Source organism: Cervus canadensis, chromosome 31 (genome assembly GCF_019320065.1).
Source record: "Cervus canadensis isolate Bull #8, Minnesota chromosome 31, ASM1932006v1, whole genome shotgun sequence".
Taxonomy (NCBI): Eukaryota; Metazoa; Chordata; class Mammalia; order Artiodactyla; family Cervidae; genus Cervus; species Cervus canadensis.
Genome location: NC_057416.1, coordinates 41,086,664 through 41,100,442, shown reverse-complemented (window position 1 = coordinate 41,100,442; position 13,779 = coordinate 41,086,664). Strand labels below are relative to the sequence as shown.

Genomic DNA, 13,779 nt, shown 5'->3' with positions numbered 1-13,779 from the left:
GCACGTGCTTTAGAAAATGCCCCACAGTTGGGAATAACAGTGAATAAATTGTGGCCCCTAGATTGCAATCTAATAAGAACAGCCTCATATCAAAGCAGGATTGAACATGGCTATCATGAGATGGGGATATTGTATAACACGGCAGCTTGGGGGACAGTTTCCAGAGTGGGCATCACTTTCACGCTCACTCAGCAAGGAAGTAAACGGCTTATTCTTGTCTTTTGAAGCATCTTGATTCCACCAGGGGTGTCCACCCACCACGTTAGATCACAGACTTCAGAACATTCTCCAGGTCAGTTCTGTCTATATGTAAGTATTGGCAGTAGACTATATTTATTAAAAACACATACAGAAAATTGAGACTTTCTCAATCAAAAATGATTGCAGGCTCCTAGTCAGAGACTGTTGACTTGACAACGGTATTGAGTGTTTTCTATCTCCCCAAATCTCATTAGAATAATAGGAAAAAAAATGGTAAATTAAACATAAATCAATATTAGCCATGAAAAGTAGAGGAGGAGCATTAACAGAACACAAATTTGAGGAATTTATGGAAGTTTTAAAGTATATAAGCTCAAACCTAAAGTAAAACCCAAAAGAGCTAAGAAATGTATAATCAGCACAGGTTAAAATAGGATCAGTGTTTAAGAGCTACAATTATGCTTGACTATTGAAAAAGTATATAGGCTTCAAGATACATGAAGTACAAACCTCAAAAAAACACTTGCTTAAATGTCTTTGAACTTAAAGTTTTAATAACTGCCTTAGTTATAACACACAGCATATACAAAGGTTCTACTACATTTGTTAATGAGTTTAGATAGTCTTCCTTGCAAGAATTTCCAAGTATGATGATTACTGAGAAACCAGAGCAAATGGTATTAAGTCAGTTGCACGTGTGTGTGCCAAGTCACTTCAGTCGTGTCTGACTCTTTGAGACCCCGTGGACTGCAGCCCGCCAGGCTCTTCTGTCCATGGGATTCTCCAGGCAAGAATACTGGAGTGGGTTGCCATGCCCTCCTCCAGGGGATCTTCTCCCACTCAGGGATCAAACCCACATTTCTTGTGTCTCTTGCGTTGGCAGGTGGATTCTTTACCACTTATCCACCTGCAAAGCCTGTTAAGTACATGTTGCTAAATAAAGTGAGCAGTTCCTTAGGAAACACACAGTGGATGAAGAGGCTGGAGGATGAAGCTGGGTCAGACTCTAGGGAGCATTTGGACTAGCAGAAGAGACCCCCTTCTTTAGAACACAGGTGGTCCACAGTCACATAACACATAAGACAATTGGACTCAGGTTTCCGGCAGCATCCTATAGCTAACCACAGGATGTTCAAGAGCACTGAGCTAACAGCCTCCATCAGCAGCTCTGGTCAGTCACCACTTAGTTACATATCTAAGCAAACTGTCCAAAGCAACAAATGCTGGCAGAAAACCACTGGCAGGAAAGACTAAAAACAAGGACTAACCCTGAAAAATGGGGCTAAATCAGGAGTGAGAAGAAATCTTGGAGAAAAACAAGTGTATGATTTGTATCTTCAAAGGTTTGCAAGATGTTACTATAGCACCCAAAATAGACCTGTTCTTTAAAAGACAAATCCAAAACCAAAATCCCAGTTTACTTTTTCCCAGAAATTAAAAGCATGGCTGCTGAAATTTAAAGCAGGCTGGGGGAGGGCAAATGGGAAGGAGAAAGAAAGAGAAGAAAACTCAACAGAAGTATAAATTACCATTGGCAACAGATTAAACCAGAGTTCTAGAAGTTTGAAGGGCTTCCCAGGTGGCTCAGCTGGTAAAGAGTCTGCCTGCAAGAGATGCAGGTTCCATTCCTGGGTCAGAAAGATCCCCTTGAAAAGAAAATGGCAACCCACTCCAGTATCCTTGCCTGGAGAATTCCATGGACAGAGGAGCCTGGTGGGCTACAGTCCATGGGGTCACAAAGAGTCAGACACGACGGAGTGACTGAGACTTTCACTTTCAGAAGTTTAAAGCAAGAAAAGACACTCAAACCCAGAATACAGAGGTGTCCGTGCATCCCCACACCCCTCACTTCTGAACAGTGTGATCTCCAAGGATAAAAAAAGGACTCCTACGAGCCACCAGTGAGAAGGCAGAAAGGCTACCTAGAAATAATATGAACCAAACTTGTTTGTAACAAGAGATGCTAATAAAACAAAACCAAAACAAAAGATAAATTACCTGTGGTCACAGACGGTTGTGAGAACTTGGCCATAACGAAGGCAGAACACCAAAGAATTGATACCTTCAAACTGAGGTGCTAGAGAAGACTCCTGAAAGTCCCTTGGACAGCAAGGAGGTCAAACTAGTCAAGCTTAAGGGAGATCAAACCTGAATGTTCCCTGGAAGGACTGATGCTGAAGCTGAAGCTCCAGTATTTTGGTCATCTGATGGGAACAGATGACTCATTGGAAAAGTCCCTGATTCTGGGATAGACAGAAGAAGAAGAGGGCATCAGAGGATGAGACGGCTGGACAGCATCACCAATGCAATAAACATGAACTTGGGCAAACTTTGGGAGATGGTGAGGGACAGGGGGCTAGGTGTACTGAAGTCCACGGGGGTTGCAAAGATTGGTACACGAGTGGGCGAATGAATAGCAAACATACATCCACTCTCCGAAATATTCAGAATTACAATCCCTGGAACTTTAAAAACTCAATTACTTTTAGTAGGAGGATAATTACTTTACAGTATTGTGATGGTTTCTGCCACACACCAGCATGTCTCAGCCACAGGTATACATTCGCCCTCCCCATCCTGAATCCCCTCCCTCCTCCCTCCCCACCCCATTCCTCTGGTTGTCCCAGAGCACTGGCTTTGGGTGCCCTGCTTCATGCATCTAGCTTACACAGGTCATCTATTTCACATGTGGTAATGTACATATTTCAATGCTATTCTCTCAAATCATCCCACCCTCACCCGTCCCACTGAGTCCAAAATTCTGTTCTTTAAATCTGTGTCTCCTTTGCTGCCCTGAATGTAGGGTCTTGGTACCATCTTTCTAAATTCTATATATATATATGTGTGTGTGTGTTAATATGCAGTATGTGTCTTTCTCTTTCTGACTTACTTCACTCTGTATAATAGGCTACAGGTTCATTCACCTGCTTAGAACTGACTCACACTTGCTCCTTTTTATGGCTGAGTAATAATATTCTGTTGTGTATACAAACCACTACTTCCTTCTCCATTCCTCTGCTGATGGACATCCCGGTTGCTTCCACGTCTTAGCTATTGCAAACACTGCTGCAGTGAACACTGGGCAACATGTGTCTCTTTCAATTCTGGTTTTCTCAGGCTATAGGCCCAGCAGTGGGATGACTGGGTTGTATGGCAGTTCTGCTCCCAGTTTTTTAAGGAATCTCCACACTGTTCTTCATAGTGGCTTACCAGTTTGCATAAGAAATATGACATGTGTATGCAAATCAAAAAATGAATTGAAGGGAAAAATGAAGACAGATGTACAAGAAATAATAAAGAGCAGACAAAGCTGCTGAGAATAGTGATTAACAGTATATTTGTTAATAATGGGGCTTCTATGTAAATATTCACAAAACAAATACAGAATGCAATAAAAATAGAAATTAGTAAATGGTTGACAAAAGTAACTCTTTGGAAACAAACTTTACACAAATTTTAAAAAAAGGTAAAGACTAAAAAATAATCTGAGAAGTGTTTACAGTTTAAAGTGGTTCTTACAAAAGTTCGGGAACTGAATTAGTGGCAGAAGAGAGAACGCTCATTTTATATATGTCTTTATTGCTTGAATTATTTATAATAAGCATATATTATTCTTTTTTTGTAAACATTAAACATAGCTGTCGGCATAGGATGGATCTATTTGCTAAATTTATCTAGGAAAATAATTTATAGAGAAAGATGCTAAAGAATTACTCGCTAATTAAAGGATTTAATTTAAAGCAAATAGGTTTAGTGTCCAGCATTACACAAAATGTCAGTGGATTCATTTTATGGGAAAGTTTCTTCAATTTATTATACCATGAATTAGCACATAAATATTGATAATAACTGAATAAATTGCAAGCACACACATTGCACTGTAATTTTCCTGCTCCATAAGGTAAAAAGATATGAACTCTTTCATATCATTGACACCTAAGGCAACTTGACAGAAAACACCTAGGCTTGTCTCAACTTTCGCCTGATTATCTTTCTCTCTTTCTCTGCAGCACTCATGCTGAATAACCTTGTCTCCACCCTCCTTAGATAGCCGCACCCCTCCCTGGGATTCATCTCCAATCATTTGGTTTTTACCAATGTGTTTATCAATGGTGACTCTCTGTACCTTTCCTGCCCATCCATCAATCAGGGGCCTTTGCACGTACACATCTTCGCCCAGGACTGAATACAGACATCAATACGTCTCATCCGTTTCTGCCTTCAAGGGCTTCACTGCAGAGACCATCTGGCCCCTGGTTCTCCGTCTTTTTCTTGTTTTCACCATCCTCGTATGTTCTTTCAGCATTACCTCCAATAACTGACCACCATTTCCTGGCTTCCCATGATTACCTCTTGAATTCAGCCTTGTGCCTTTTTTAACTTCATTTATTTTTAAGTGGAGGATAATTGCTTTACAATATTGCGTTGGTGTCTGCCATACATCAGCATGAATCAGCCGTCGGTATACATACGGCCCCTCCCTCTTGAACCCCACCCCCAACTCCCACCCCAGCCACTGTGGAGAACAGTATGAAGATTCCTTTAAGAACTAGGGATAAAGACCACCATAGGACCCAGCAATCCCGATACTGCACATATACCTTGAGGAAACCATAATTGAGACACATGCGCCCCAGTGTTCACTGCACCATTATTCACAACAGCTAGGACAAAGAAGCAGCCAGGATGCCCACTGACGGGTGAATGGATAAAGAAGTTGTGGTTCTTATCAAGTCTTGCGCTTTTGATATTTGTACCCCTTTGCCAGGGCTCTAGGAAACACCATTTCTGGATGGCACCTTGATTGATGTGCCCAAATACCTGTCGAAAGGGATCTTTTCCACTGACATGGGAAACAATGGCCAAATGATAGGAGTCTAGGATTGTCATCCTTCGGGGAACAAATAAAACAGATAAGGGAGATTTTCTCATATTGTTAAGAAGGACTATAAATGAAGCAACATACATTTGGAGACAAATTTACTTATATTTTCATCACTTGCTACTTCCTCTTATGAAATCTCACAGATTTACCACCTGTTCTACAAAATATTTCTTTGATCTCTTTTAGAACAGTGTTTCTCAACTGGGAACAACCCCCGCCCCCTGCCCCAGTATCCAGAGAGCAAGACAATGTCTGGAGATATTTGGGGTTTCATACCTGGGAGATGTCACTGTCTCTAAACATTCTACAATGCAGAAGACACCCCACCCCCACAACAAAGAATTATCTAATACAAAATGTCAACAGTAACGAGATTAAGGAATCTGATCTAGGTATTATACTTGACTGCTAGTTCCATGATGGCAGAAAAATGGTGTTTCTTGCACATCGAGCTAAGCAGATCTTTCTAGTTCTTCTCGACACCTGCTGCCTATTTGAGCTTAGGCAGGGCCATTGGAATTTCTTTCATCAGTGGAAGACAAGGGTGACTGAGAATTTTCAGGGGTAAAAACATATAAGAACTGGCCTATGATTTTTTCATCTTCTCATTTTTCCTTCCACAAAGACCAAAAGCTTGTGTTCCAGAAATTGTAGAGGCTGCTTATGCCCACATCACACTAAGAACATATGACTTTGCAATGAGCTTTGCATCAATTCAAAATAACCTTTTGTGTTAAAAAGCTGGAGATTTTTAGATTTCTACAGGATAAGTTGGGCTTTCCTGCTGGCCCAGTGGTAAAGAATCCACCTGCCAGTGCAGGATCCCAAGCGTGATCTCTGGGTTGGGAAGATCCTCTGGAGGAAGAGATGATAAACCTGCTCCAGTGTTCTTGCCTGGGAAATCCCATGGACAGAGGAGCCTGGCGGGCATGGGATCACAAAAGACTCGGAAACTAGTGAGCAACTAAACAACAGTGGGATAACCAAACCCAGTCTTCTGACATTCATCCTCACATGCTAAACTCCTAACCTGCCTTCACAGCTGGAAAACAGTAGGCATTTAACAAATATTTACTGAATGCATAAATTTATATATATACATACACACATGTATACACACACATAATAAAACTCTAACATAGCTCAAATGACTTAATTGGAACAATAGATTCCTAATTTTTAACATGCAAAAGCCACTGAACTTTTTTAAATGTTACTAAAAAATATTTCAAAGACTTAATAGTGCAAAGATGTATATAAAATATCCAGTGAAACTGCCACTCAGATTTAATACAGGTTAACATTTACTTCCAAGGGGCAAACATTTTTTTTTTTTTCATTTCATGGCTGCAGTCACCATCTGCAGTGATTTTGGAGCCCCAAAAAATACTCAGCCACTGTTTCCATTGTCTCCCCATCTATCTCCCATGAAGTGATGGGACCAGATGCCATGATCTTAGTTTTCTGAATGTTGAGCTTTAAGCCAACTTTTTCACTCTCCTCTTTCACCTTCATCAAGAGGCTCTTTAGTTCCTCTTCACTTTCTGCCATAGGAGTGGTGTCATCTGCATATCTGAGGTTATTGATACTTCCCCCGGCAATCTTGATTCCAGCTTGTGCTTCTTCCAGCCCAGCGCTTCTCATGATGTACTCTGCATATAAGTTAAATAAGCAGGGTGACAATATACAGCCTTGATGTACTCCTTTCCTGATTTGGAACCACTCTGTTGTTTCATGTCCAGTTCTAACTGTTGCTTCTTGACCTGCATACAGATTTCTCAGGAGGCAGGTCAGGCGTTCTGGTACTCCCACCTCTTTAAGAACTTTCTACAGTTTGTTGTGATCCACACTGTCAAAGGCTTTGGTGTAGTCAATAAAGCAAAAGTATATGTTTTTCTGGAGCTCTTTTCCTTTTTTAGGGTGACACTTTTGTTAAAGTCCATTTTGTCTTCTATTAGGATAACATACCTGTTCTTCCTTTTAGCAGATCTCTCTCCAGCTCTGTTTCAATTTTTCTGTCATTACATTTTCACTGTATCCTTTGTAAAGAACTCAAATTTCTACTATTTTTGTTTCCAATTTTGTCAATAATTTCTGTACTATACCTGGAAAAGTAGTATGTTCATATTTAGTTTGATTGATTTAGGTTTATTTTTACCATTTGTTTGAAGTTAATCATTGCTTTTCCCCTTTTATCCCTTTCTGATAATCTATTAGATTTATAGATTTTAATTTATTCACCTTTCCCTTCTATACTCATTTGTAGTTAATTAATTCACTATTTTTAATGCCTTTAGCAGTTACATTTAAACATTAAGCTCCACACTTGGCAACAAAGTCTAAAGTTATAACATTTCTCCACCCTTCTTCATCTTATGGCCTTCTGATATTTTAGCATGCCTTACTCTATCAAAATTAATATGATTTTATTCTTTAACCATCTATATTTGGATTTATTAATACATTCACCTATATGTTTGAACTGAATTTCTCTTTGCATCTAACTTGTTTGCTACAGATTCAATTTCTTTCTGAACTACAACTTTGGTATTTCTTTCAGCAGAGTCTATGAAGGGAAAATTCAGATTTTATCCTGTCTTCATTTCAAATTACCTGTTAAATGCTATTAAACTGGGTATAGAATTTTATGATATATATTTTCCATTAGTACTCTGAAGATATTTCACTAACTTCTGCTTGATATAAATTCAAGTAATCAAATTAATTTTTTGGAGGTAAAACTGTCTTTTCTGCTGGCTTCTTTTTAAATGCTCTCTTCATTTTGATTTTCTTTTTAAGATATTTTGCACTATCAATCACTCTATTTAAAACTATGCATAATTATGCATAATGAAGGATATATATATTTATATATAAGCCTATGCAACAACAAAGACCCAACACAGCCAAAAATAAATAAATAAATAATTCTTAAATGATGAAATCTGCCTATTAATGTACCTATTGAGTTTTAACTGTCTGTACTACATTTTTGCTTGTAATTATATCTGATTAGTTTATAATTCTCTAGTTGATTTTCACTTTCTCTTCTGTGACATTTGCTAGTTCTTCTCTATCCCTCAAATGATTTTAGAAATCAGTCTTTTGGTTTCTTTGAGAAGATCCCCTTCTATCCAGTTTTCAAGCGTGAGTCCTCCTCGCCCCGTGTTTGCTTGCTCTCCCTCCCTGTGGTCTATTCCCGAGTGTCCATCGTGTCTTATCCTTAGTCTCGATGCCATTAGAATCCTGCGTGTCCTGGGTTGTGGGCGTGTCCTAAAGATATTTGATCTTTGCCTTTACAGAGTGATCCATTGTTTCACAGAATTCGGTGGTGTTTAAAATGTTCATTTTTGAAATTGCATTCATAATTCATAAGCTGTGTAAATTTGAACCCTTTACCTACTGAGCCCAGGTCTGAAGTGTAACTTCCACAGCCCTCTCTCTATCCACACGTTCACTTACAGGCCTGATAGATAGAAAAACTGCTTGCCACTTGCAGTTTCACAGGTAGAGCTATTTAAATCCTCTTTTACTGAGGAGACACGCCTGTAGGAGCCTGGCTTCATGCAGGAACCTCTGTTGCAGTCTCTCATCTCCTGCCCACAGGTGGGTAACAAGCCGAGGTCCTGTGACACAGGTCCTGTATCTGATCTGAGACTCTCCAGAGCGAGGCATTTGCAACTTGTTTTTGAATAAGAATTTAATTAAGTTCAAATATGTATTCTTTTAAAATTACTGTTACATTTTCACATGTTTTTACCCCTATGGACAAGGACAGGAAAGCTCATTTTAATTCATTCAGATAAGTTCCGGAAAGGGCTTCAATTATGTCACTGATGACTTGACTGTCTGACCCCCCTCACGTATTAATGGCTAAACTTTTAGCATTTACAAATTAAATGGAGGTACTAAATGAAGTTGTGTTTTATGAATCACAATTATGTACATGAGAACTGTAGGCAGGGTTATATAAAGCATAATTATTCAACCTAATTCTATAGGAAATCCTTTTATGTATGTCTTAAATTCTATAGAATTAAAAAAAAAATTTTTTTAGGTCTCTGTGACCATACATTTACACAGGAGTCCACGAATCCCACTCCCCACACCCCCTACCAGTGCCACTTATTGGGTTGGCCAAAAATTTCATTCAGGTTTCCATACTCTGGCATGGAAAAACCCAAGGCATTTTCTGGCAAACCCAGGATTTCGGTGCCTGAGGCTATGCTTTCATACACTCCCTCCATTCAGGACTGGCTCCACAAACCTGCACTCCTATACACAATCTGTGGCGACCAGGGAAAGTGAAAATGGGAGGCCCTTTTTACAAAGCATTAAGAATTTCAAGACACAAAGCAGAGCATCAGGCTGCCTTCTCTGTCTACTACTTCTGGACTTGGTAAACCAAATTCACGTGTTCATTCAATGTGTTTATGAATTTTCCATGTCTCAAGTGCTAGGACAGAAAATGAACCAGAAAATAATATTTGCAATTAAATGACTGTATAAGTATTTTATAAATGTTCTACTAATTAAGTTAAAATTAGCAACTCTGTTGATTTTAAAATGAAATGTATAAAATTACCAAAAGGCAATACAAATAATATTCAATTCATATTCTGCTCTAAGAATCTAAGGAGGGATAAGAAAGCAATCTTAAGTGAACAATCCCAAGATATAGGGGAAAACAATAAATAGAATGGGAAAGACTAGAGATCTCTTCAAGAAATTTAGAGATACCAAGGGAACATTTCATGCAAAGATGGACACAATAAAGGACAGAAATGTTACAGAACAAACAGAAGCAGAAGATATTAAGAAAAGGTGGCAGGAACACACAGAAGAACTGTATTAAAAAAAGATCTTCACGACCCAGATAACCACGATGGTGTGATCACTCACCTAGAGCCAGACATTCTGGAATGCGAAGTTAAGTGGGCCTTAGGAAGCATCATTACAAACACAGCTAGTGGAGGTGATGGAATTCCAGCTGAGCTATTTCATAGCCTAAAAGATGCTCTGAAAGTGCTGTACTCAATATGCCAGCAAATTTGGAAAACTCAGCAGCAGCCATAGGATTGGAAAAAGTCAGCTTCCATTCCAACATGAAAGAAGGGCAATGCCAAAGAATGCTCAAACTACTGCACAATTGTACTCATTTCACATACTGGCAAGGCCAAGCGCAAAATCCTCCAAGCCAGGCTTCAACGGTACATGAACTGAAAACTTACAGATATACAAGCTGAATTTAGAAAAGGCAGAGGAACCAGAGTTCAAATTGCCAACATCTGTTAGATCATCGAAAAAGCAAGAGAGTTCCAGATAAACATCTGCTTCATCGACTACATTAAAGCCTTTAACTGTGTGGATCACAACAAACTGTGGAAAAGTCTTCAAGAGATGGGAATACCAGACCACCTGACCTGCCTCCTGAGAAACCTGTATGCAGGTCAAGAAGTAACAGTTAGAACTAGACATGGAACAACAACCTGGTTCCAAATCAGGAAAGGAGTATGTCAAGGCTGTATATTGTCACCCTGCTTATTTAACTTACATGCAGAGTACATCATGCTAAATGCCAGACTGAATGAGGCACAAGCTGGAATCAAGATTGCTGGGAGAAATATCAATAACCTCAGAGACGCAGATGACACCACCTTTATGGCAGAAAGCGAAGTGGAACTAAAGAGCCTCTTGATGAAAGTGAAAGAAGAGAGTGAAAAAGCTGGCTTAAAACTCAACATTCAAAAAATGAAGATCATGGCATCTGGTCCCATTACTTCACAGCAAATAGATGGGGAAACAATGGAAACAATGACAGACTTTCTTTTCTTGGGCTGCAAAATTACTGCAGATGGTGACTGCAGCCATGAAATTAAAAGGCGCTTGCTCCTTGGGGAAAAAAGCTATGACAAACCTAGATAGTGTATTAAAAAGCAGAGACATCACTTTGCAAACAAAGGCCTGTATAGTCGAGGCTATGGTTTTTCCAGTGGTCATGTAATAGATGTGAGAGTGGGACTATAAAGAAAGCTGAGCGCCGAAGAATTGATGCTTTTGAACTGTGGTGTTGGAGAAGACTCTCAAGAGTCCCTTGGACTGCAAGGAGATCCAACCAGTCCATCCTAAAGGAAATCAGTCCTGAATATTCATTGGAAGGACTGATGCTGAAGCTGAAGCTCCAACACTTTGGCCACCTGATGCAAAGAAATGACTTATTGGAAAAGACCCTGATGCTGGGAAAGATTGAGGGCAGGAAGAGAAGGGGACGACAGAGAATGAGATGGTTGGATGGCATCACCGACTCAATGGACATGGGTTTGGGTGGACTCTGGGAGTTGGTGATGGACAGGGAGGCCTGGCGTGCTGCAGTCTATGTGGCCACAAAGAATCAGACACAACTGAGTGACTGAACAATGACTAAGAATCTCCATTCATGGGTGCTTAGGAGAGTCTAGATTCTATGTAACTATTCCATGATTTGTCACACAATGTAAGATAAGGAATTCTTAAAGTGGTGTGGCGTTACAGAGCTATGACTGGGAGCTAAGAATATCACAAAAGGACACCCAGTGAGATCTCCCCTGACAACAGACCCTGTCGGAGGGGCAGTGCCTGATGCGTGGGTTTCAAGGATGATGGTGGAAGATCTCTTTGGTTTTTTTTCAGTTGGAAAAAAAACCAAAAACTCAAAATGGGGAACTCAAAATGGAGATAGTTTCTGTGCCCCAGCAGTTTCATCAGCAGGAACAGCTGGAACCTAAATATAGACAAGGCTCTAAGCATAGCAGTTAGCATGGTTAAGACTCTCAACATGGGAGCAACCAGACTCACGCTAAATACAGATGCTCCAAATCCCAAAGCTTAGGGAGAGGCAGCGTCAGCAGACTGAAATGTCAGGAGCCCACAATGCTGACAGGCTCCCAGGTCTTCTAAGGATGGACGCAAACAACAAGTGACCTTAAAATAGAATAGTACACCCAGATTCCACTGTCCTGAGTTCTGAGTCAAGCTGACTTGCGCTTTGAATCCTGGCTCCACCACTAACCAATCTGTGACTTTAAACAGGTTGCTTTCGTTCTCTCCACTTCAGTTTTCTCATGTACTCTGTGGGAGGATCCAGTGAATTACGTTCTCAGTTCAAGGCTAGGTCCATAATCAAGTTCTCCATGTGATGAGTTGAAGCAGATTCTTTTGGGAATCGCCAACCAATGGGGGGTGGGGGGAGTGCCTAATAAGGAAAATGGCTTGTGAATGAGTACAGTGAGCCCCTTTCAAGCACTTCCTCTAACTAAATGCTTCCCATCAGTTCAGTTCAGTTCAGTCATATGCAAATTGAAATCTCATCCCCCAAATTACCAATGTTGTGTCCTCCTGAAATTGTCATTTAACCCCAGTAGATCCCTGGGTTGGGAAGATCTCCTGGAGGAGGACAAGGCAACCCAGTCCAGTATTCTTGCCTGGAGAATTGCAAGGACGGAGGAGCCTGGTGGGCCATAGTCCGTAGAGTCTTAGAGAACTGGACACGACTGACGCAACCTGGCATGCATGCACACACACTAGGGTGTAGACTGAACTTGGAATATTTAAAAGAAGCCTCAGCTGGTTCCTTAGCTTCCTGTGGCTCAGAGGGTAAAGAGTCTGCCTGCATTGCAGGAGACCTGGGTTCGATCCCTGGGTTGGGAAGATCCCCTGGAGGAGGAAATGGCAACCCACTCCAGTGTTCTTGTCTGGGAAATCCCATGGACAGAGGAACCTGTCAGGCTACAGTCCACAGGGTCGCAAAGAGTCGGAAAAGACTTAGCGACTTCACTTTAAATTTCACTTTCTTTCAGCTGGTTCTAATGTACAGATATGCCTGGGAACCCCACTCCAATTTGTTCTGTGAACAAATGAACAAACACGCACGAAATCTCTCTTTGCCTCAGTTTCTCCATGACATGTGTGGGGCAGAGACAGGTCTAGAATAAGGACTCTGTGTTCAGTTAATAGCACCAGACTGAAAGGCAGAACTAATTGAGTGTCAATAAGGTTTTAGTCACTGACTAGTTCTGCAATTAAGGCAGCTTAATTCCTCCATACTTCAGTTTTCTCCCCTGTAAATAAGGTGTGTAGAACTATAATACTCAGAGGGTTATTAATACAGTATCTATATAGGATAATCCACATAAAATATATAAATACAGAGATGAGCACATGGTTAATCTTCTAAAGAATGGTAGCTATTATTATTATCAACTCTGTTTTTAACTCACAAGCATTTCACACATTAATTATTGAGTTTTGCACTCCCAATTCTGTAGTGATTTATTGACTTCAATACTGGTTTTATAACTAGCCCCTCCCCCAATTCTGATTTTCTCAACTTGGGGTTACAGCATGAACTTTTTACTTTCAGCTTCTCAGAACTTCAGAGAAAACTAATATTATCAAAAATTAACACATCACTCTATGATACTAACTCAGCTCTTTGTACCTACAACCACCTCAAAAAATTCAATTAAAAAAAAAAAGAAATGACACATCAAAAGTTCTTAAGATCAATAAATAAACAACACGCACACTAAGACAGCATACCTTGGACCTTATCAGAAATCTATGGTTCTAAAAAGAAAATAATAAGTATTAAGCACACTCAACATTATGTAGTAGATTATTTTTAAGAATGAAAAAGTAATTGAAAACTAACTGGA

At 40.0% G+C, this 13,779-nt stretch overlaps 1 protein-coding gene across 1 annotated transcript in view; it reads right to left on the bottom strand.

Moving 5' to 3' along the window:
• ZNF385D (zinc finger protein 385D) overlaps positions 1-13,779 on the bottom strand; it is a 921,658-nt gene that overhangs the window by 617,464 nt on the left and 290,415 nt on the right. The gene's annotated exons all lie outside the window — the stretch shown is intronic.